Here is a 22,448-nt window from a genome sequence, read left to right on the forward strand (position 1 = left end):
TGTATTTTTTTTTTTCAAACACCCAACCAGCATGGAGTAACTTTTCCATAAGCCACAGGGGTCTCTCTACATATGTTCTCAACTGCAAGCCATTGTCACCTATTCTGAATACCTCAAAAGGACAAATAAAATACTAAAGGCCAACTGTAGCAATTGTTAGCTGTTAGTCTCAATATGACAAAAATCATTAACCTCTGATTTCCCTGGAAGGAGAGGCAGTGGCAGTCCATCTCTTCTGGCATGGATTAAATGTAGAAGTACTTTAGACTGTCAAATTCCAAGAGAGTAACTCAGATCTGACTAATTGTATTTACTTATGATTTTAAATAAAATGCTATTTTTTTCGTTTATTCAATCAGTTTGCAAACTCCTAAGGCAGCCAATTTTAAAAATTGAATGGCCTAAGTGGCTTTTTTGAAGAGACAGGCACTTGAACTCTGATGTAGAATGAATGTGTCTGACAGGCTGTGTCTTTCAAAACAATTTCTAACCCCTATCACAGCTTCCATTTTGTAGTAACTTTAATTATATTTGAAATAGGATACACATGCATTTTTTTATTGTTGGAAATCAAATGCAAAGAGTAGGAGCTTCTGTCATGTTCTTGTTCACTTACTGAGCTCTGTCTTACATTTGGAATTACAACACTACCGGAAGATAAAAGATCTGAGGATGAATTGGTTGGAAATGTGTATGCTTTTTCTGGATAATATCCAGTGTTTAAGAAAGTAGAGGAAATCCTAGTCTGGTAGTATAATCTTTTCAATAGTACATAAAGATTACAACATCAGAAAGGTAAACCTGACATTAAGACTGTTTTTAGTTGAGTTCAAAAGTGGTTAAAGAAAAGAAACAGCAAGAAATCTGACCCAAGCTGAGAGTTTATTCATAGCTTTGGAAGACTCCTTTTCCTCTATGCTAAGGAGTTCTTAGTACACTCAATTAGCCTCTCAGACATCACTGCTTTCCTCCCTCAAGTGCTCCCCTATTTGCCCTGCAAAGAACATATTTGATCACGAAGTGAAAACAGGAAGTGCTCAAATGTATAGATACCTCCACAGCTTACACCAGTGCTGAAATTAGGATTTCTTACTAGCAACTATAGAGCCTGTCCCCTTCCTCTCATGCCCTTCTGAAGGATAGAGGACCTTTAAAATATACATACATAATCAGAAGAGAGGAAAGTTACAAAGGAAGTAATTATACCACTCTATGGGCTTGTACCTCTGGTAGTTCATCCATTTCTGCAGCAGTGTGCCAAAGACTACATTTTTGCTACATTCAACATTTTTTCACCTTTTTTTACTGAGCTGGTAGAACAGAGTCTCATTTATGCTTTGACACTTACCTGGAGTGATGCCCTTTGTTAAAATTCTATTTTGGTTGTTTTTTTTGTTCAAGTCTTTAAGGAGATGTGTACCATAGCTAAAGGTACCAGACTTAGCAATAGTAGCTTGCAAACTAAAGCTTTTTTAATGAAAGTGCCTAATTCTCGTCTGATGGTATTTGGGATGTCTCCCTAAAGCCAAAGGAGTTGAGCTGGTTTTCTGCTTTTTTTTGCTAGCTGAAGTTCTGTCTTCTAACTTTAAACAAGGTCATTTTAGCCTGATTTCCACAATCTAGCTGAAGATCTTGCTCTTTACACAGTCTATTGTAGAATATATCTTGGTTTTATCTGTTTCATTGTCAGGCTAGAGTAAGTGCCCATGGAAGGTGGTAAAATGAGCCAACCACAGCTTTTGTACTTACCTGAATGAATTTTCTTAACTTGTCATATTCAGGTGTCCAGATTGGATAATATAAATAGTCTTACTGAAACAGATTTTTTTTATGTATTTCTGTGGGTGTATCTGAGAATAAAATGTGTATATTTCATATTTTGATGAATGGCTTATCAAGCCTTTTATACAGGGCAGCTATTTTATTTATTCATTAGATTTTATTCTAGAGATGAATGTCATTAACCAAAGCCAATCTTGGAGCAAGTGTTCAAGGAAGTTGAATCCAACCACCTTCATAAATATCTCCTTCCATATTTTATTTTAGTAATAATACTTTAAAGAAAGGTTACAAACATATTTGCACTCCACACTGAACATCTTACTTTCACGTCAAACTGTTGAAGAACAGCTTTACTCAGAGATGTGATCTGGGAGAAGCATTCTTCACATTGTTTTTTTTGCCCTACTTTGAAAAACCAAACCTGAAAATGCAACAGTTAAAATGTTAAAATGTCCAGTTAAAATGGCAAGAAGAAGGCTGGGAGACTCCAGATAATACAGGAATGTGCAGTCATTCTAATGAATTTTAGTGTGTGTGTTGGAGTGCATTGTAACATGCTATACCCTCCAAGGGTGCACACAGGAGATGGGCAATGTCCTCTGATTCTCCTGTAAAACTACCTGCACATGTGTTTGCGTGGCTGCCGTTTCCACCTCAGGGCACCACGGGGTCAGAGAGCTGGAGGAGCTCAAGCCACAGTTTTATTCCAGGTCTGCTTTTAGGCTGTGTGCTGTTTTCAGCAAGGTAATAAGTTGCCTGCTGGTGTAGAACAGACTTCTTTGTACAAACACCACCCTGTTGGAAGCATGTCCTACAAAATAATATTGCACTCATTTTTCAGCTGGAAAACCTTTTGTGAGGAGAGGTTAAATAACTTCACCCCCAGTGCTAAAGAAAAATCAGTGCCTGAATGTTAAACTCCCATGACCTGCGGTCTTGCAGTCCTCAGGACAACAGAGTTGTGCCTCTTTGTACCCCAGAATTGCTGTGGTGTCTCACCAGAAGGGCTGGTGGTGGCCATTAACATTTGTAGTTATTGCTGCTGGTAGTGCAGCCCTGCCTAATGTCATCAGCATCCCCCTCCTGTCCTGCCTGTCTGCAGTACTGTGTCACCAGCCTGGGCAGAATAAATCTGGAAATCTTTCTCAAAATGACACTTCTGATCCCAGGCTGAAAGGTTTCATCCTCTGAGTGCTTCTAGTCCTCGGCCATGAAAGCATCCTGAAGATTTAGTAAGAGACCAAACATTCACATACCTTTTAAACACCACAATCTTAAAAGAAAAGAGCTGAAATGGGATGGGGGTGGGGCTTTGTTTGTTTTAAAAATGGAATCTGAGATTAGATCTGACATTTCTACATCCACCCCCTACAGAAGAGGGAACCCAGGGTCATGGGGTGTGTGGGCCTCAAAAGCTACCTTTGTCTGGGAGTGGTTAATCTAATCATTGTTACATAGACATCTGTTATTTCTTCTGAAAAATTGATGCTTTTGTGACACAATGATCCATCTATTTAGTACAACAGCCTGAGTAATTAAATTAAAAAAAGAATATTTTTGCAGGAGCATGTATTATAAAACTGCCATACCTCCTTGTACCAGTGAAAAGGCTGAGGAGAGGGAGTGGAAGATGGAGAGGGGCAGAGGGAGAGGAGTGCTTTAAGTCTTGCATTGTTTTCTGCTGGCTGGAGGAAAACATCTGTGAATTGTTTGAACTGAACCTTAGCAGGGACTGTCTGAATCTGTGTCATCTCTGTTTAATTTCAGGAAATGATGTCACAGTGCATTAAATAACAATGCTGCATGATTTATTTTTACTTGTACATGCTGTCCTAAGCATTTCAGTTACACGGCAGTGTTTCCAATTAAGTGCAAGCTTTCGGTTTTAAAAAATATACTCCGTAATGCTTTTTTGGGGGGGCATGGGGTATGGGGAGGCTGGGTTTTTTAGGGGGTCACCAAGGTTCAGGGCTGTCGGAGGGCTCTGGGCCCATTTGTCATGTGCTTATTTGTAGTTGGGACTGGATGTCAGCTCTCTCGTCACCCATGGCAACCTCCAGGACTGTGGGTTTGTTACAAAGCCTGTCTGGGGGAGAAAAAAACCTAAATATTCCGAACCGATCCGTCAAAAGACCTATTAGATAGTTATAGCCAGCCCTATGTACTGTAGCTTTTGCCTCGATCAAACTTTCTGCACTCCCCCTTCTTCTGTAGAAGAATAGAGGACATAAGTCAATTCTGTCTGCCATCTGTCGCCTCTCTCCCTGCTCCTCAAATTAAAGAGACAGTCCAAAATTTAAATAATCAGATACAATCACAGGAAGCCGGCCTGGAAATTATTACATGTGCAATTGGTTGAGGGTTGGTTTTTTTTACTTCTCATTTTATTTTGAAGAGGGGATCTTTATTGTGCTTTTTTGGAGTTCCAAATATGTTGTGTGTTTCAGCTTCAAAAATAGCATGCTGAGAAATACTGGATTTGCAGTGTCACTAGGTTGTTTTCTAATAGGATTCCAAGTTATATATAGGGTGAAATTCACACACATACCCTTCCCAACCCCCAAAGAATCCCCAAATTGCTGATCCTGCAAGGGACAAGTAAATGAATCACACCACCCGTCCCCTCCAGCTCTCCTATCCCTTTCATTGCTTTTCTGTCCCCCAATCCATAGCAGGCTGATGGGCTGCTGCAAAATCTTTTCTGGTGCAACCAGGACAATTTAAGCTGTTGAGTCTACCTAACAGGCCTCTTCTGGGCCTGCTATAAGAGTTTTTCACAGTACCCTGTCTGATATTAGCTAGTTATGCTTTACCTTTTCCTCTCCTTGCTTTTATCCTTATACCAGCCTGCCTGGTTTTGCCTCCTCCTCATCAACAGGCAACACAATGTGTCAGGACTGCAGCAAGGTGAATTTCATTCATGTGACATATGATGTCAGCTGATGCCAAACCATCAGATAATGTGGCTAGATGTTACTTCTCAGTTTAATAGTTTACCTGCCATTTTCAAAAAAGGGGATTCCTTAGAACAGCAAAAAACATGTGCATGGTTTTAACTAATGTTTGATTAAAAAGTCTCGACTGAGTAAGCTGAATGTGACTGAGCAAAAGATAGGATCAAGCCACTGTTTTTCTCTGGTTGTTATTGTCAGATTACAAAGCTTTGCAAAGTCAGTATAGGAAAAAGAAAAGAAAAAAAAAAAGAAAAGAAAAGAGAAGAAGAGAAAAGAAAAGAAAAGAAAAGAAAAGAAAAGAAAAGAAAAGAAAAGAAAAGAAAAGAAAAGAAAAGAAAAGAAAAGAAAAGAAAAGAAAAGAAAAGAAAAGAAAAGAAAAGAAAAGAAAAGAAAAGAAAAGAAAAGAAAAGAAAAGAAAAGAAAAGAAAAGAAAAGAAAAGAAAAGAGAAAAAGAGGAGAAAGAGAAAAGAAAGAAAAGAGAAAGAGAAAAGGGAATAGCAAAGTCCAATTAATGAAATCCTTAAAGTAATTGAAACAAGGAACTAATAGTGACAAGAATTTGTTTATATAGAGTTGTGGCTGCAAGGCTCATAAGGCAAAAGATGTTTTAACCAAAGCATATGTGAATGTAGTGTTTAAACACTTTCTTAACTCCAAAAATATCACTCCATAAATGTTGTGAACTGCAGCTTTCGGAGATCAAGATCACAGTCAACTAGAGAACTCTTTGGAGTGTCTTCAGGGTCCACTACATAAAGCTGTTGTCATCAGCAAACTCATAGTTCCTCCCTTTCTCAGTGGTGTGCACACATGATTATATGTAGATATATTTTTAGGGAAAATACAATTGCTGTTGTCTGTGCAATGATACTACCTTTCAGTTTTGCCTCAGGATATGTTTAAAACTTTCTTTTCAAGATCCGTGAGCAGGACAATTGGTTTCAAGGAAGTTTTCAGTAAAATTAGAGTTATGTTGGGGAGGGGGAAAAAGCATGTTTCTGCCAACAGTTCCACAACTGCAAAGAAATGGATATGTCAATTCTTATTGCTTCCTAATGAAGAGAGTAGTTTGTGGCAGACAATATTATTCCTGTTGTTGTGGAGTTTGCCTTGAGTTATGATAGCTAGAATACCATGCATTGCATATTTTAGAGTTGATTGGCAGCACTTGTTTGTAATATCTAAAGCAATCATTGGCATCTCTAAAGATTTACAGTTATCTTTAAGGATAATGGCAATACAGTTTTCATGCTTTTACATTTGTTATTTTTTATTTTTAACTGCTAGCCCCAAATCTGCCAAAACTAATTTCAGTTGTTTTGTCTAATACTGGGTGATAGGCCATAAAGATTATTTTAAATCTTGGTTTTACCTTTTTATGATGGCATTTCAAAATGTGTATTTTATTTGTAGCAGTTGACTACTTATGCCCATAAAATGTTTAACATCTCATGACATCCTCTTACAATCTCAGGATAATAAATCTGAGTAGCTCAGTAAACAGCAGTAAATATTTTGGTTTAGTGTTTAAAAAAAATCTGCATACATCAATATTTTATAGTGTTGTAGAAATTTGACTGTCATCAGGATCAAGCTCTTATTTGGTCATTTCAAAGTGTGAACTTGATATTCTGAAGTGGATATACTATGGAAATACTATCTGACTAAATCAGATACCAATGTGAAAGCTCCTGTTCACTTTCTTAACATATACTAAATATGTGAAAGGAGTAGATTTTCGTAAGATCATGGCATAGTCTAGATTACTTTAAGTCTGTTATGTCAATTTAAAAACGTCAAAGATTATGTAAGCTACATTGTTAGTTGATGTGCTATATACCTACATGGATCATTATAAAAGCAGTCGTTTTTTCCTCTCAAGTAAGTTAAAAATTAGGGTTTGATTCTTTGTACTCAAATATTTGCAGATAATTCACAAATTAGTGATTAACAGTGTGTATCTCTCAGTGCTCCTTCCACTAATTGCAGTGGAACTCTGATCCTTTTGAAAAAGCCAGAAAAGATGTAGTGAAATCATAATGAGAGACAGGCAGAAAAACATTTAGTAAGTATTAAATGCTCTAGCCCCTTTATCCATGAATTGCACTTAACAACTCATTCAGTGATTCCCTGTTTTATGATAGAAACACAAACCTCTTGAGTGCTCAACTGTTTGTCACATTCTCTTGTGACCCAGCTTTCACTACTGTCCCCAGGATGGTGTTGCACAAGGGGGTGTGATATACCTGTGGAGTTTCCTCTTCTCTTTCTAGCTATGACCATGAAAAGACACTGTGCCTTAGTTTCCCTGCTTAAACAGTACCATGTAATGATTGTGACTGCTTTTTGAAGTGCTTTTCATATTTACAGATTAAAAACACTGTGTAAGGCTTGTGTCTTTTACTTTGTAACAGCTGAATTACAGAAAATTACACTTCTGTTGTGGTTTTATCCTGCTGTTGAAAGAGCATGACAGTCATGCTATGCTTGTACAAATACCTAAACTTCTGTAGACTGAAAGTTCAGGAGAATTTTCTCTTTATGAAGGAACATTTAATATATTTAATAGTGTTATGTTATTGCTGGTCTACACTGAAGATGACAGCATATGATTTCTGCAAGTTACTTCAATGCGTCTTGGTCTTGTGTTAATTTTGTCAGGTCTTTTCCTTGCTGGTGATCAATGCATCTTTGTACTTCAAGAACTTGCTAGTGGATATTTCCCTCCTCAGCAATCTGGGAGTCTCCTGATGTGAAGCTGGATTTTGGCAGCTTTCCAGCCAGTCCTGATCCTTTCTGCTGCCTTTTTTGACTAAGCCGGGTGCTTCCCACTTGTGCATCCCACTCGTGCTTGAATGAAGAAACAGGAAACAGGAGGGTGACTTAGAGCAAGGAGCAAGGGGCTGAAGGGATATTGCAAAGACCCCATTTCATATTGACAAGGTGCCTGCCTACTGAGGGCCATATGCAGATAGCTGACAGCTGCTTGGATAGTTCACAAATGCGCTGTTCAGGGTTATGGAGTGTGAATAGGGAGAAGGATCATATGTGTGATAACAACTGGAATAAGGAATGTTATGCGGTCAGAAAAGTGATTGTGTGTATATTTGAGGAAGTCAGCAAATGAGTGTTGCATGGGAATAATGGCACATATTAATTGCAAAGAAAGGTGGCTAATTTGAGGGATCAGTTCCAAATCTTAATGTTTAAAGAGTGCTTAATTTCAACTATAAAGGGATATTATGATTTTCTCTTTCAGATATAAAGTAGGAAATTAAACAGAAACATGTGTTAATTTTTGTGAACAAAAAAATAGAGGAAAAAAAATAATTTGATTCACTTCTCCTTTCCATCTTCTTTATTCTTTTGGTGGACTAATCCAAGAGTTGCGTTACTTGGTCTTGTCTGTTTTCAATTCAATTTCTTCCAGTTACACAGGGACAGTTTCCTGCATGATCTAACATTGCTTAGGAAAGAGAGGTGCTTATTCAGTCGGTGTGAATTTCTCTGTGGATGGTGGGATGAACTTCATGTGGATGGTGGGATGAGTTTTAGGATAATCCTAAGAATTCCACATTGTTTCACATAATATGCCAACTTACACCTCAAGTTTAAACAGCCTACAACCTATGAGTGTGTTGTATGGGGGCCATAAACTGCCAAGCAAATGCTTCTCAGACCAAAAACCCCACTACTTTGTGCATATCTAACCAAAACATTTGTAGACAATTTACTGCTGTAATTAATCTTAGCTTTCCTGGCTTTTATGAACTTATATCCCACAATGATCTTGGATGCAACCAGCCTTCTGGGAAAAGGGGCTCTTGCCATTTTCTCTCTCTTTTATTTCCTAAAAGTTGTCCATTTAGAAAGCAATAATGCTTTCAAAGGAGCCAGTGCAAAACAATATTTTCAGCAGGAGAATAAAATGTCTAGAAATGAACAGGACTATGGTGTTTTTCTAGAATGGATACAAATAAACATAACTGTAGAGTTGTGATACTATCATGAGTTTGCCTCCTGGGATCTGAATCCTGTTCAAAGCTCCAGCTGAAAAGATAAAATATTGCACTTTTCAATTTGGCAGTGCTCTAACATCCTCTACTGCATCCCAAACAATCTCTGCAGCAAACTTCTTGCTGAGACGGAAGACTCTTTAAAACAAGACCTGCGGACTCATGAGCTTTCTACTCAGTACCCTTTAGGCTCGCTCCATGAAAAAGTATCTTGCCTAAAAGAGGCCAAATATCACACAACAGAGCTGGTGGGAAATTCAAACTGTTCTAAGCAAAGAAGTCAATAGAGCTGCTGTAGTGAAAGGTAATGTTCAGAGTGAGATCACCATGTTATGATCACATGCTGAACATTGGGACTGTTTTTTTTGTTTTTTTATGAGGACTATGAAACTAGCCTGAGGTCAGTCTAGTGAGAGTCTGAGAAAGATACAGAAGGATATTTGGAGAGCCTGGACTATCAAGGCCCTTATTCCCCAAAAAGGGTAAGAGAGGCTAAAAAAGATGAGAGAAATGAGAGCTGTATTGTTCTTTCCAGTGCTCTTTTCATCCGTCCCAAAAATACAAGATCTATCCCTAGACAGAGAATGCGTATACTGAAGCAGTTAATAAGTACAGGCTACAAAGATATAACAGGAGAAATTACTGAAGAGGAACAAAACACCTTGCAGGAATAATGGAATTCAGCAGCCAAACCTCAGTCATTTAGACCATAGAACAATCTGTGCAAGTGCCTTTGCTTAGCACTTTTAAAACTAGACTCCAATAAAACACTTGAAGGTATACTGCTGAGAAACATCTTACATTCCTGGGCTTACACTAAAGTAGTCTTGCCTGAAGGTTTTCTCATATTTTCATGTTTTCTTATTAATGATTAAAAACTGAAAAGTATCTTGAAATAAGAGCTGTTTTCAAAAGGAAGCCTTTCCAAATTTGGCTTCCGTCAGGTTTAAGTTTATGTTGTATATGTTTCAACTTTTTAAATGATGTTTCATTTATCTGTCAGTGGAAAAATTATTGCAAAATTAACTTACAAAATCAAACTAGAAATGGGCTTGAGACACAAATTGAAGAACTAAGCTTAAGAGAAATATTTAATTACTGTTCCTTCAGGCACTGGGAGTGGATGGTGAAGGTCAGTCAGGCTTGGGCCCTGTCAAACTGACAAAGAAAGCAACTTTGTATTGAGAAACTTATTCAGATATTCAGCTATTCAGAGGCAGAAATTGTCACAATAGATACAGTGCTCTCCATTCACAACTTGTGAAGTTTCAGCAATATCTGGGTAAGGTACAAGTCTGAAATCAACCCCTACACAGCTTAGCCTCCCACCAGTTTATCTGACATCTTCTCCAACATTTGCTCTTTGAAACATCAATCCAAAACACCAAAAGTTTTTGATCATTCAAAATACAAATGTTAATTTTTAAGGTCATGGATCCAATGCAAATTTAATATAAAATGAAGTTGACTATGGATTTGCACAGAAGTTTGAATGCCAAAATGGGTGAAAAACATAGCTTTTTCACCTGCTTTTCACTTAGAGGCATTTATAGCAATTTGACGCCATGATTCAAAAACAAAGCTTGGGCCCTCAGAGAGGCAGAATGACCGCAAGGAAATATTGACTGAGTGCCTGCTATCTTCAGCTGATGAATTTCACACACAGCTTTCCTCAAAAGTATCAGGAAGAAAGAGATTGTATTTGAATTTAAAATGAAATTTTACTCTTGAACATTACTTTATAACAATGTAACTGTGGGGTTCCATGTTCATCTCAATGCCTTCCAGATCAAATGAACTCTATTTTCGTGGTAGAAAGATGCTTTATTTTATTTTTCCTCTTTTTTAATTTTTTCCTCCTTCATTGCCAGAATTAGAAATTTAGCCTTGGATCTTAGATCCAAGTCGGATTCTTTCTGGCTCATTTATTGGCAGTCACAAGGATTATATGATAACAGTAATGTTGCAATTACAATGGTAAAGCTATGCAATTACAATAATAAATAGATGATAGATTGGCCAGAAAAAAGAGCCCCGTTTTCTTGCTTATAGCTAGACTGGCTTTATGAAGAAAAATATCACAAACTTCTATTATGGATTGAAGTCAATGACATTTTTTTGTCAGCAGAGAATCAAATGCAATTCAGACACACAGGGACATAAATCTGTTCAGTAAGTTGGTCATCTTTCAGAACACTGCTGCTTAGTTTTATTTTTCTCCTCTTGCGTATTTCTTTCTGTCTGGCACAACATAGGGTTAGTAAGTCAGGCCTGTTTGGAAGGCTTTTAAAGAAGTGAAGCAACAGGACAAAGATCTCTTTTTCTCCCTCTTAATTTTACTTTCCAGGAATGGGCTTGTGTGCCCATTTTAAAGATGCCACAGGCATGAGATGCGTTTATTAGGATTTTCATATGGAGTTCAGGAGTTACCTCTTGAGAAATGAGAGCAGGAGCTTTCCATGGCTGCATGATGGAATCCTCCTAGCTGCAAAAGCAGTGAAAACTGACCTTTGCTCTCTGAACAAGGAGTCTTCTGGCATGGAGCTTAGTTTTCCTACTGCTCTTCACAACTGTAAATAATGTTAGTATACCCTGAATTCATAGCATGCAGCACTTTACATTACTATTGTGTATCTTAAAATAAACAACATTGCAAGCTGTTTATTTTGGTGTTACTATGTATGCATTTTTTAAACAGTGGTTACTTAAACAAACGTCTCTGTTCCCACAGCACTTAAAAGCGGCTGTTTGCTCATTGTGGTTTTTGGGTTTTGTCACTTTTGTTTTGATTGTTTCTGAAAATCACACTGGAGGATACAGAAGACAGGAGTAAGTTGTACTTGTTCCAAGCAAATGCTTCATATCACAGCTTTTTCTTTGTGCCAGTTTTTTCCATGTTCCTAGGAGAAATAATTTTGGTTTAGCTCAAATGTAGAGATCACCAGTATTCCAGATTGGTTGCCACTGTCCTCAAATGCATTTCTGCAGGCCAGTCAGGCCATGCATTTGTTGTCAGAATTTGACCCTGAGATAGAAAAATTGCTTTAATAACATTAGTACTGATTATTTATTCATTGCATTCAAAGCAAAAGGTGCAGGGGATGAGAATTTAGGGACTTGAGTGCTTCATCCTCTCTCATCAGTCTTCATTCATCCACCCTAGAAACCTCAAGTGCAGAGCAAACTTCTGTGGTTGGAAATGCTGATTGGAGGTTGATGAAAAAGCCATTATCAACCTTACAAAGCCCCATTGCCACAGAATTGTGCCCCCCTACCTACACAGGGAATTCAGAGGACACTTGCTGGTCTGACACTGTTCTGCTAGAGGTCTAGGTGATCAGCTAGGTTTTTCACCTGTAGCAGTGAGCTTTTGGTGATGGCTCTTCTTCTTACTATGCCACTGTTCTCATGGTGTATTTGGTTAAATCTCAGTAAAAGGTTAAGGAAAAAGCTTATTTCTCCCTTTCCTCACTCTCCTTCCCACTGCGAAAGGTTATGGTACCTTGTGATTGTGATATTCTATAGTTGTTTTGTTCCAATTTACCAATTTTTCTTAGGTAATCTTCAATTAGTCCTTTTTGCTGAGAAAGAAAAATACTTATCTGAGTCTGTAGAATTGTGTCTTAAAGGACTAAGAAATCAGAGGCTTCCTCTGTATGAATATTGCACTATTATAAGGAAAGCTGAGGATACCAACAGAATTTCTTAGCAGAGGCAACAGTGTTAGGTTGAGGGGTATGTCTTGTTAAAAATGGGTAGTCATCTTAGCAGCTTCTGCCCTTATTTTGGAGTGAAAGTGTGGCTGGGCAGTCATGAAAGTACTGAGGTGATTCCTGTGTGGAAAATGTTTAACAGGAGTCCTCCAGCAAACATGGGAGGCAGCACTAAACAATATCAGGTACTGGACTAGCTCTGTCCAGCCTTGAGATCAGAACAGCCAAAGAGTTTGGTTTCCTTGTGCATGGATACAGCTGAGAACTGAATCTGAATTAATCATTTGTAGAACTTGTAAAGGTTGACTGTCTTTTTGCAACAGAAAGTAATCTTAATCTCTTCACTCAACTACTAATTGCCCCATGATGTTAATCAAGCAAGATTCTTAGATAAAGAAAATAAGTGTTTGATAAAAATTGTGAATGCAGTTCTTTTGCAACTTGTGTAGACTGTAAACCAGTTTGGCCTCCTTAATTATGGTCTTCAAAGATAAACAGGTTGAAGGGTGTGTTGCAGTCCTTGGCACAAATATAGCATATTTCAGTGCTTTCTTGAGCAAGCTGTGTGTTTTTGAGAAAAAAATTAAAAGTTACTTGCATTTTTTAATGTAGCTAAGATTTATTATTTTTTATTTATAGCTCAGCAGTCATTGATTTTCTGCGCTGCGTAAATGTTCATTTGATTCTGGACTTCAATACACTAGATAACAACCCCTGCTCTCTCAGTAGAACTGTGGCAATTAAGGATGAGGGGAGCATTTGACAGAGAAGTGGCCAACAGCACAGCAGTCCAACAGCAGTTGGATTGTGTCATTCTATCTACTGAAGGAGGACAGTATAATATACCAGTGTACCACAGCTTTCTTTTTCACTCCTAACCTCTTCATCTAATTTGCAGAGCTATTAGCTGGTTTTTTCTTTTCACCCGCTGATAATTTTTAATCATCCATGAGTTTTCCACGACTTTTCTTCTGCTTCACTCACTGAGATATGGATTAAAACTGATTCAATGCAAATATATACATTTAAAATAGTTTTGCATGTTTTTCTCAGTCTAAATACTATGCCAGTAGTCTAATTTGTGACCGAAATGACTAACAACCGTTACATCTGTAGGTGAACATTCTACCTCTTCTATCTGAGAGACAGAAGATGGCAGAATGATTAAAATTTTTTTAAATGCTGTTAACAGAAATGAAAACTACTTAGTGGCAGCAAAATTTTGTGAGAAGGAGCAGCTAACATTAAATATTTTAAAAGTATTCTAAGAAGCACTTTTTTTTTTGGTTTTCACTAAATAAAATCTGCTCTATTGGCCAGACAAATGCTCCACTGAGCCAGATAAGGGTCAGCAGTGAGTGGCGATGAGGCCAAGAAATGATGCAAGTGTAGGAAGATCCCAGAAGTCCCAGTATTTTCTCCAGGCTTCTGGTGGGCAGAAGTTTAAAGACTTTCAGATTTGGAAATTTACATCCAGATTGTAATGCTCAAAAGCCATGGATGCATTTACATTTTATTTTCAGGCCTGCTATGGACCAAACCATATATTCATATGCTACAGTTGGAAGAGCTTAATTTTGGATTATTTGAATCATTGAGGACATTTATTAGACTATTTTCTGATGTGGAATGGAAATGGAACATTTGAATAAGCTTCACATTTCTCGATGTGTGGACCTAACTTTTTAAATTGTATTAAAAAAAAGAAAGAAAGGAGAGTGAGGATATCAGTTTACACATTATTTTAAATTAAACCTTCTTTCTTTCATGTAGCAACAGGAAAAACTTAGCAGCCCTACAGTTTTCTAAGAAATTTTCGTGAAGTGTTTGGAAAATTTTTTCCTCTTTATTTGAAGGGAACCCTGATTAAAACTCTAACCATTCCATGTCTTTTCAGTGTCCTGTTCTCCATTTCTCTGATCCTGCTCTTCATGGTTGATTCTGGCAAAATAAAACACTGATCAACCCATACATTTGGTAGAGTGCTTTTAAATAAATATCCCTGCTGTGTCCTGGTAGAAAGCATTCACACAGTTTTGACATAACCTAATCATGTGCAAAGCTAAACCTTTAGTAGCCAGCTCTTGCAGATATTTTTTTTTTTTTCCTTTTCCCCTCCCTTCTTCTTCACATGGCCCCTTCGGAGCTGCTGGAGGGCGTTGTTGAGAAGTTGCTACCGTTGATACAGTTGCTATTAATCACAGTCTGCCGTGTTGTGACGCAGGTTCTAATAACATCCCATTGAGCTGCCCTTGTATGCTGGAGGCTTACCAACAGCACCAGGCCTTTGATATTCATCTCACACCAGGATAAAGAAAATGTAGAGTTAAAAAAAAAAAAAAACCAACTGCAAATAGGCAAAGAACAAAAAAGGGGAGAAACATAGCAAAATCAAAAACAGACACGCTTTCTGTGTGCTGCTTCGTTTACCATGGGAGCAGCAAAGCTATAAATCTCTGCTGTGTTGTTTGAAAATTGAACATGAGGCTGCTAAATTTATCATTCATTCTTTGTTGTTTCTGGGTAGTAGCTGCCTGACTTGGCTGACTTTGGTTTCTGTCCCCTCCTCAATAACAATTTTCGTTGTCATCATTGTTTCAATACATTACATACGCAAATCAAAATTTTACTGGATCAAAGAATATTGGAGGATTTAGTAAAGTGCTCATAAAGGGGAGGAGGAACAAATTTTCTGCATGTTACACATCATGCTTCCTTGGCAACTGACTCCCTCACATTCATAATTACAGGAACATAATTTTTAAAAAGCAGCATGAGTGGGGGGAGGGAGAGGGAGCACTTCCCTTGGTTAAAGACATTCACAACTTTTAAAAAATGTGAGTTTTTGAAAATTAGGAAAAAAAAGTTCACCCATATGCTCTGTAAAGATTAAACCTGGAGCCTGATAGAACCACACAATCACCTTCTTTTGTTAGCACTTCTTGTCCATGTTGAACTGCAAAGAAAAAAAGGTGGAAAGCAAGCCTGCTACAGATGTGACTGGCTATGAATATTCATGAATAACATTGCTCCTCCTTTTCTACTGGCATCCAAGCCATTCTGATCTCCCTCTTTTTTCCTCTTCTCCTTTCCATTCCCTTTCCTCTCTCAAGACTGAACAAGACTGCAGTTTTATTTCGGTAACAGCCTGGTATGATACAGTTATCAGTGGTCTCTGAAACATTTTCTTTCCATTAGGAAAAGAAAGGAAAATAAGAAAAAAAAAAAAGAAAACAACAAAAAAAAAAAGGAAAAAAGAAAAAAATTGTAATTATCCACAGTTTTATGAATCCACCTCCCCTTAATGTTCATTATTTAAACCAGCAGCAATTACAAGTTCAAAGGGGTTTAGAGGGCCAGCAACCCGCATAATCACTGCCAAATTAAGCGGGACTCATTCGTCACAGAAGAGTACACTCTGAGCAGTGAATCATGCATGCAGTGACAGGCACTGATTTACATAAAGACGAAATCTGTGCCCTCTAGGGCTGAGTGTTACTTTATCTCAGTGGCCCTGTGATATATGCATTTTCTTTTGGTGTTAGAAAGGTTCAGAGACTGGTGCTCACTAATACATTACATTTTATTCTCACTGGCATCACTACTACTGCCTAAAAAATACTAATATAATACTGCCTACACTAATTCATATACATGTGTATTTTACTAACAATAATCAAAACTTTAAGGCTCTTGAGTTTTTAAAAGGAAAGTTTTGTCCAGAAAAAAACCCTCTTTTCTAATCTGTTACAATACTTATGAACCTCTTAAATTAGGTTTTTTCCCATCACCAATTTCCAGGTCAAGCACTGATTCTTGAAAAATACTACTTTTATTCTCCACTGCCCCCACTCCCTCCCCTGCCCCTCACAGTGATTTAACATAATATTTTTTGAGTCATTATAAGTACTTGTACATATAAGTACATGTACAGTGTCAGGGGCTGAGGCTGAATGTATTACATTATCCCTAGTTTGCTGACTATCCGAGGTGTTTTAGGTGTGTGGTTCCTCCTGACAGAGACACGCTGTAGGGTCTGGAACAGCTATGTCCCTGAAGGGCGTCTATACATCTGAGAGTGGAGGAGGTATCTTTTCTGTTTGTTAGAAAGGCATACCTTACTTTTGTCATACTGCTCTGCATCAGATACTGGACTGTTTAAAGATGTTTTTATATTCTGCTTGAAGACCAAGTTTTATTCGGTCCATTCACCTACACCCACTGGGGTGGTTTACTTACATAGGCAAGGGGAATAAGTCTAGACCCTTCAGGTAGCAGATGCATCTATGCAGGGAGTAGCTATATTCTGATACTACAATGAAACAGAAAAAGTAGTTTTTGTGTAATCATTTCTCACTTTGAGTTGTGTTAGCTGCGACTCTTTTCTCCAGCAAAACAGGACTGTGGTACAAACAGTATATACAGTAGTTTGCAAAGGGTGCTTCACCATCCTCCCTTAGGGGTGCCTCCTCAAAGTTTATTTAGAGATGCACTAGCTACAATTTGCGAGTGGCCTCCTGAACATATAAAGGCACGTTACATAAAAGAGTATAATTCCCAGCTGTCACTGAGACACAGCAGAGTGACCCCAAAACCTCTGTCTATGCACCTTGACACAGATGCTGTTTCCACACCAGCTCTGGTGCAGACAGGAGGTAGCTGGTGCTGTCAGAAAGCAACAGCTGTCTGATCAGCCCTTCTCTTGCTTTGAAATGCTGCTGCACTCAGGACAGTGCTCTAGGTCTAGCATTGCTGGCTCTCCTCCAGTTATGTAAGTCTGTCTGGGTTTGGTCCCATTAGGCCATTTTAGTGGTGGAGAAGAGCAGCAGTGTTCTGTATGGGAATGCACATGTTCATTTTTTGCACAATGTTATTTGCATATGAAAGAGATCTGTATTGCATGTACAAATCACACAGAAAAATATCATTTGCGTATATAATTGCACTTACTGTGCAAGTGAATGTGCATCTATGATGTCCACCTCAACACTATGTCCTCTGATAGAAGCTGCTGCAGAATTTGAATAATTCAGGTAAACTTAGAAACCAGTTGCAGCATCTTTTAACTAGATTGCCTACAGTATATTTAGTGAAAACACTGAAGTTCTTATGGGCATAATTTAGGTACCACCTTTAGGTAATAGTGCACATTACTAGGAAACACCTTTATGATTGGTAAATAGAAATTGTACACTGAATCTCATATGGATATCATTTACACCACTGTAAAATCAGATTAAATGGAAAGTTAGTGAAAGGGAGATTATAATGTGGACTAAGAGTTTTTTGTAATAGTCTATAAATGAAAGTGGAGCAAAGCTCTTATGTGATGACAGCAGAAATGTGTGAATTGACTGGTTTAGGTTTATTCCGTTGTGCATTATGGAGTTCATGAGTCACTGAAGTCTATACCAAAATCAATATTTGCAATATTATGTATCAAATAACTAATTTCTACCTTTTTATTTCATTAAATGCTTAAAAGATGTTAAATTACTATTTAAATGTTGGAAAATTCTTTAAGGTTACATTATATTTTCAAATAACATAGAAAGTAATGTATTGATCAATGATGGAGAGATGTGGAAATTAAAACCTTTTTGCCATATTGTACTCTTTTGTGCTTTACTGAATCAGGACATTTTAATGGGAAGGACTTGGCCCCTAGGAGTCACAGTGGCATGTCACAGTCTTTCTTTGGGTATTTCTGGCTTCCATGTATTGACTTTAAATTTCCATATGTTTATTCTGTCTTCTACAGAATAATGAATTGTAGAAATATTTTAAGTCATGTGCTCCCGAAAGATTGTCTGAAAGGAGTTGCAAAGCCTTTGCCATGTAATTTCTCACTTTGAGCTCACTCATCTTCATTGGCACTTTATGTTAAGGTGTCAAATTTTGTCGATGTCTTTTAAGATCCGCTGCAACAGGATTCATATCTTGTCTCAGTGCCAAAGCTTTTTGCCCTTAAAGTATAGGAGAGTAAAGTAGCCTGGTTTTGGCTGGATTTAGAAAATAGCACATGGGCATGCCTGGAATTGAGACAGTGGAGTTGTCTCATCCACATCTACCTCATTTTAAACATAAAAGTCCCACCTTTGGAACTGGTGGGACTTAGGAAGATAGTGGAATTGCAGCATGCTGGGTCCCAAGGCTGTTTTCAGCAGAGGCCAATGCTCTTGACCCTGAGGGAAAGGAAAATAATGAAAAGAAAGTGGCATTTTGATTTGAAATCTAATTTATGTAACTATGTCCAAAACTGTGTATCAGTATCGCCTCAAACCCAGAAGTCTGGGATTCATAGCAGCCTTGGGATCTCTATAAATTTTTGTGTTTTGGGGTTTTTTTTTAAACTTGGATGTCCTTGCTTTCAGCCCTGCTAACTGTGATGTGGCCAATATGGTGAATATATTTAAATACTTAACACAGCAAATATCTTATTTTCTTTCACTCTTGATCTTATGCATCAGGTTTCAGATTTAATTTATAAATTTAATTTAAGCATCCATGTCCTCTGTCCCTATTTTGATTTCTCTGTTTTAACTATGGATATAGACTATTGGGAAAGGCTTGGAAGATATAGTTGCTTCAATGATCAAATTCTCTTTCTTCTTGGTCTAGATTGTATGAAATCTTGATGCAATGTAGAACTAAAGTACCTATCAATGTTCCTTTGTTGGACATGCTTCATATATTGTAGTAAAGTTATATGCAGCCACATAGGTTGTTAGGAAAAACTTAACATGCCACTGATGTGCAATGAGGGTCAATTAATCGTGTAGATGCCCCAAGTCTATACCAATTACCAGAGCACACTGTAGTGGTCATATGAATCCATCTTGAATAAAAAATTAAGACATATTTTCAGCCAATAGCTTAAGGTAAAATCCTAGTATTAATAAATATGTGCTGCTAAATGAGATATTTTTCTGTCTTTATAACTTATAAATCTTGATACTGTAGATATAGGGACAGACATCTAGGAAAGGTTAAAAATTAAACTGGCATATGTTTTACCATAACTGATAAGCACATGTTGTGTTTTTCTTGTGCAGTCCAGAAGCATTCCCAGAAGGGAACATTACTGAGCCTCTTTTCTTCCCAAGGGACTGGGGCTTTTTTCACCTTCCCTTCACTGCCACCACCTTGTGTTGCATTAGCCAGAGACTTTTCTTGGCCCTGCAAACATCGATTCTACTTTGAGCAGCTTTTTCCAATGCCATCTCTCAGTCCAGCAAAACACCCAAATCCTGTGTCCCTGTCCTGGCCACAGGAAGATTTGAATGGCAGCAAGTCTTCACTAGGTGTTAATGATATAGCTCCGGTGAAATCCAGCTTTTGCTGGCAAATGCAGACTTAGGAGCACTGATTTTTTATCCTGGTGTGTGTGGCCTAGGTCCCTACTTCTGCCACAAAAGGCACCTTTAAAATATTGATTTCTACTTTTACTGAATTTAGCTCTGAAGGAATCAGTGCCTGCAGTGTCTGGATAACAATGCTGTTTTCTTTAGTTGCTATATATAAATTTACAGATGCCTCTACAAAATTGCTTGATGCATCCTTAGAATCTGTTTCAAACTCAATCTCAAAAAAAAGTAGGGAAGGGAGTTGTATGTAAGCACAATACAATGGTCACTCTACAATGAGCAGCTAACATTAAGATTAGTAAAGACGCCTACATTGGACATGCACATATCAAGCTACATCCTGAGCACATATGTGCTCCACTGATTTCTAGATGTACTTCTGAAGAGTCTGTTATCAGCCAGTAGATTTACAGCAACTCTGAGTACTTCACACTGCTTCCACTGAGGCTCTTGTACCTCCTGACAGTTCCTGCAATCAGGGAATGACAAAAGTCACTTCATCTTCACCATGCTTATGCACTGAGAACAGTTTTTTGGACCCAGTTTTTCCTGAAATGGAAATTCTTTGATTTCCTCTGACACTTATTGATGCTTAGGTAGCTTCTTCAGAAACCAACCATGCAGAATAATTCAGGTTTTTTAAACTTTTTTTTGGCTTCTAGCCAACATCCAGAAATCAAGCTTTAAAAAAAACAGTCTATGTCATCTAAAAGAGAGAAATGTTAATTCTTGTGATAGTATTTTGCAGTTACGTTTTTTTTTTTTTTTATGTTAACTGTCCACACCACCAGGGTTTTTTATTGTTTTTAATCAGTATCTGTAATATCTGTACCAAAAAACCTAAAAGGGTTTTTCACAATTTTCCAGAAAATGGCAGACTTCATCTTTTAAATGCTAGAAAATTCAAGAAAGATTTAAAATTACTTTTGACAGTGGGTTAGCATGAATAAAATTCTTTATCTAAAGATCCCACCTGACTTTCTGAAGCACTTAAAATATTACCAGAAAATTTTTGCTGTGGCTTATTGTAGAAATAAGTAGATATGTGAATAAACTATCTGGTGGAAACGAATGCTACACAAAAGAGTTTAAAGGTGATAATTAAGTTTTATTTTGCTTTCTTTTTTGTTTCTAAAATCAAAATTCAATATTAATATGCCAAGAGCAGTGATCATCTCTATTATTAAGAAACCCTTTATTTCTAGTTTATTGATGGTAAACCCCTAGATTTTTAATTATATGAATGAATATCAGAGAAAGGAGGTCTAGCAGGACTATGGCTTCACTGTTTTAGAAGACTTCAACACAATTTTGCCTTCTAGCCTCGTGACCTTACCTCCAGTTGCAGATACCATTTCTGCTACTGGACCTCAGCAAGGTTTGTGTCCTGTCTCAGAAACACCATGGCTTTAGTTGGTATCGTGACCCTTTGGTTAGGCAGCACGGTCCTACATCATTGTGCCTAACCAGCTCAGGATATGAATCCAGATTGATTTGTTCTGGGAAGGTTTAGACTAAAGAAGCATCTACTTTCTTTACCCATGTTATGCAAAACATAATTTTCCAGGTAAATGCAATTAACATTGACAATAAAATAATTTAAAAAATAGATTTCTTTTTTTTTTTTTTAATTGAGGCTACCATTGCTTTTTAGTGTTCTTTCTATAGACTATTCTGAAACTAATTCACAGCTGTACAAATTATAGTTAGATGTATTTATCTGTGTATGTAGCTTAAATGACTCTTGTTAACTGTATGCTATTAGGAATATCACCATGTGTACTGTTAGAAAATCTGTATATATTATAAACCCAAACCCCTAAATACAGTGTATTGATATCAGATATTAGCAGTTTGCCTATGTACTTTGCTTAAATTATATGAAAGAAAAAACATTAGGCCAAAAGATCATTAATGCTCATGGTGAAATGAGAGGTACTTCAAGACTGAGGTCTCCAGGCTTAGGATACAACCAAGTGGGACTGATCCAAGACCTTCAGAGACAGTGTAAGAGTGTAAGGTGTTGCCATACTGATGAAATATCTGGGATACATATCAAAAACCCCAACTGCTCAATCAGCATAACAGCATTTTACATGCTTCATTGTTGAGGATTTTTCCCATATGGAAATGTTAACTTTCTCTATTTCCCCTATGTTAGAAGACAACAAGCTGGAGTATCTGAGCAGCTACTCCAGTGGCGTAAATGAGAAGCACCAAGGTTAGTGTCTGAGCCACAGGGCAAAAACCAGCAGGGCAGCACTTACATCGAATTTAGTGCTGTCAGATCACTTGGTTTCACAAGAATGTCTTTGGTTTACTTTCCTCAGTGCAGTTTAGAAATTGTTTAGCCCTTCAAGAGTTTCTACTCAGTTCCTAATAGGAAGGAACGAAGTCAAACCTATGGAAACTATGTATGCAATTGGCAAGGATTTCAAAATTGGTGTGTCCTTTGGTTCACAGACAGTTGACCTATATATATAGACACACATGTGATTCATTAATGGTTATGGGGAGTTTTCTGATATGACTTCTCATGCATGTCTCATAGAAATAAAATAAATTATGCAGTCTTTTGACATGATTTATATACTTGGAACTTGATCCAAGTCTCAA

At 37.5% G+C, this 22,448-nt stretch overlaps 1 protein-coding gene across 5 annotated transcripts in view; it reads left to right on the forward strand.

Moving 5' to 3' along the window:
* Positions 1 to 22,448, forward strand: part of MEIS2 (Meis homeobox 2) — a 174,829-nt gene that overhangs the window by 55,929 nt on the left and 96,452 nt on the right. The window lies entirely within an intron of this gene.

Source organism: Taeniopygia guttata, chromosome 5, assembly GCF_048771995.1.
Source record: "Taeniopygia guttata chromosome 5, bTaeGut7.mat, whole genome shotgun sequence".
NCBI lineage: Eukaryota > Metazoa > Chordata > Aves > Passeriformes > Estrildidae > Taeniopygia > Taeniopygia guttata.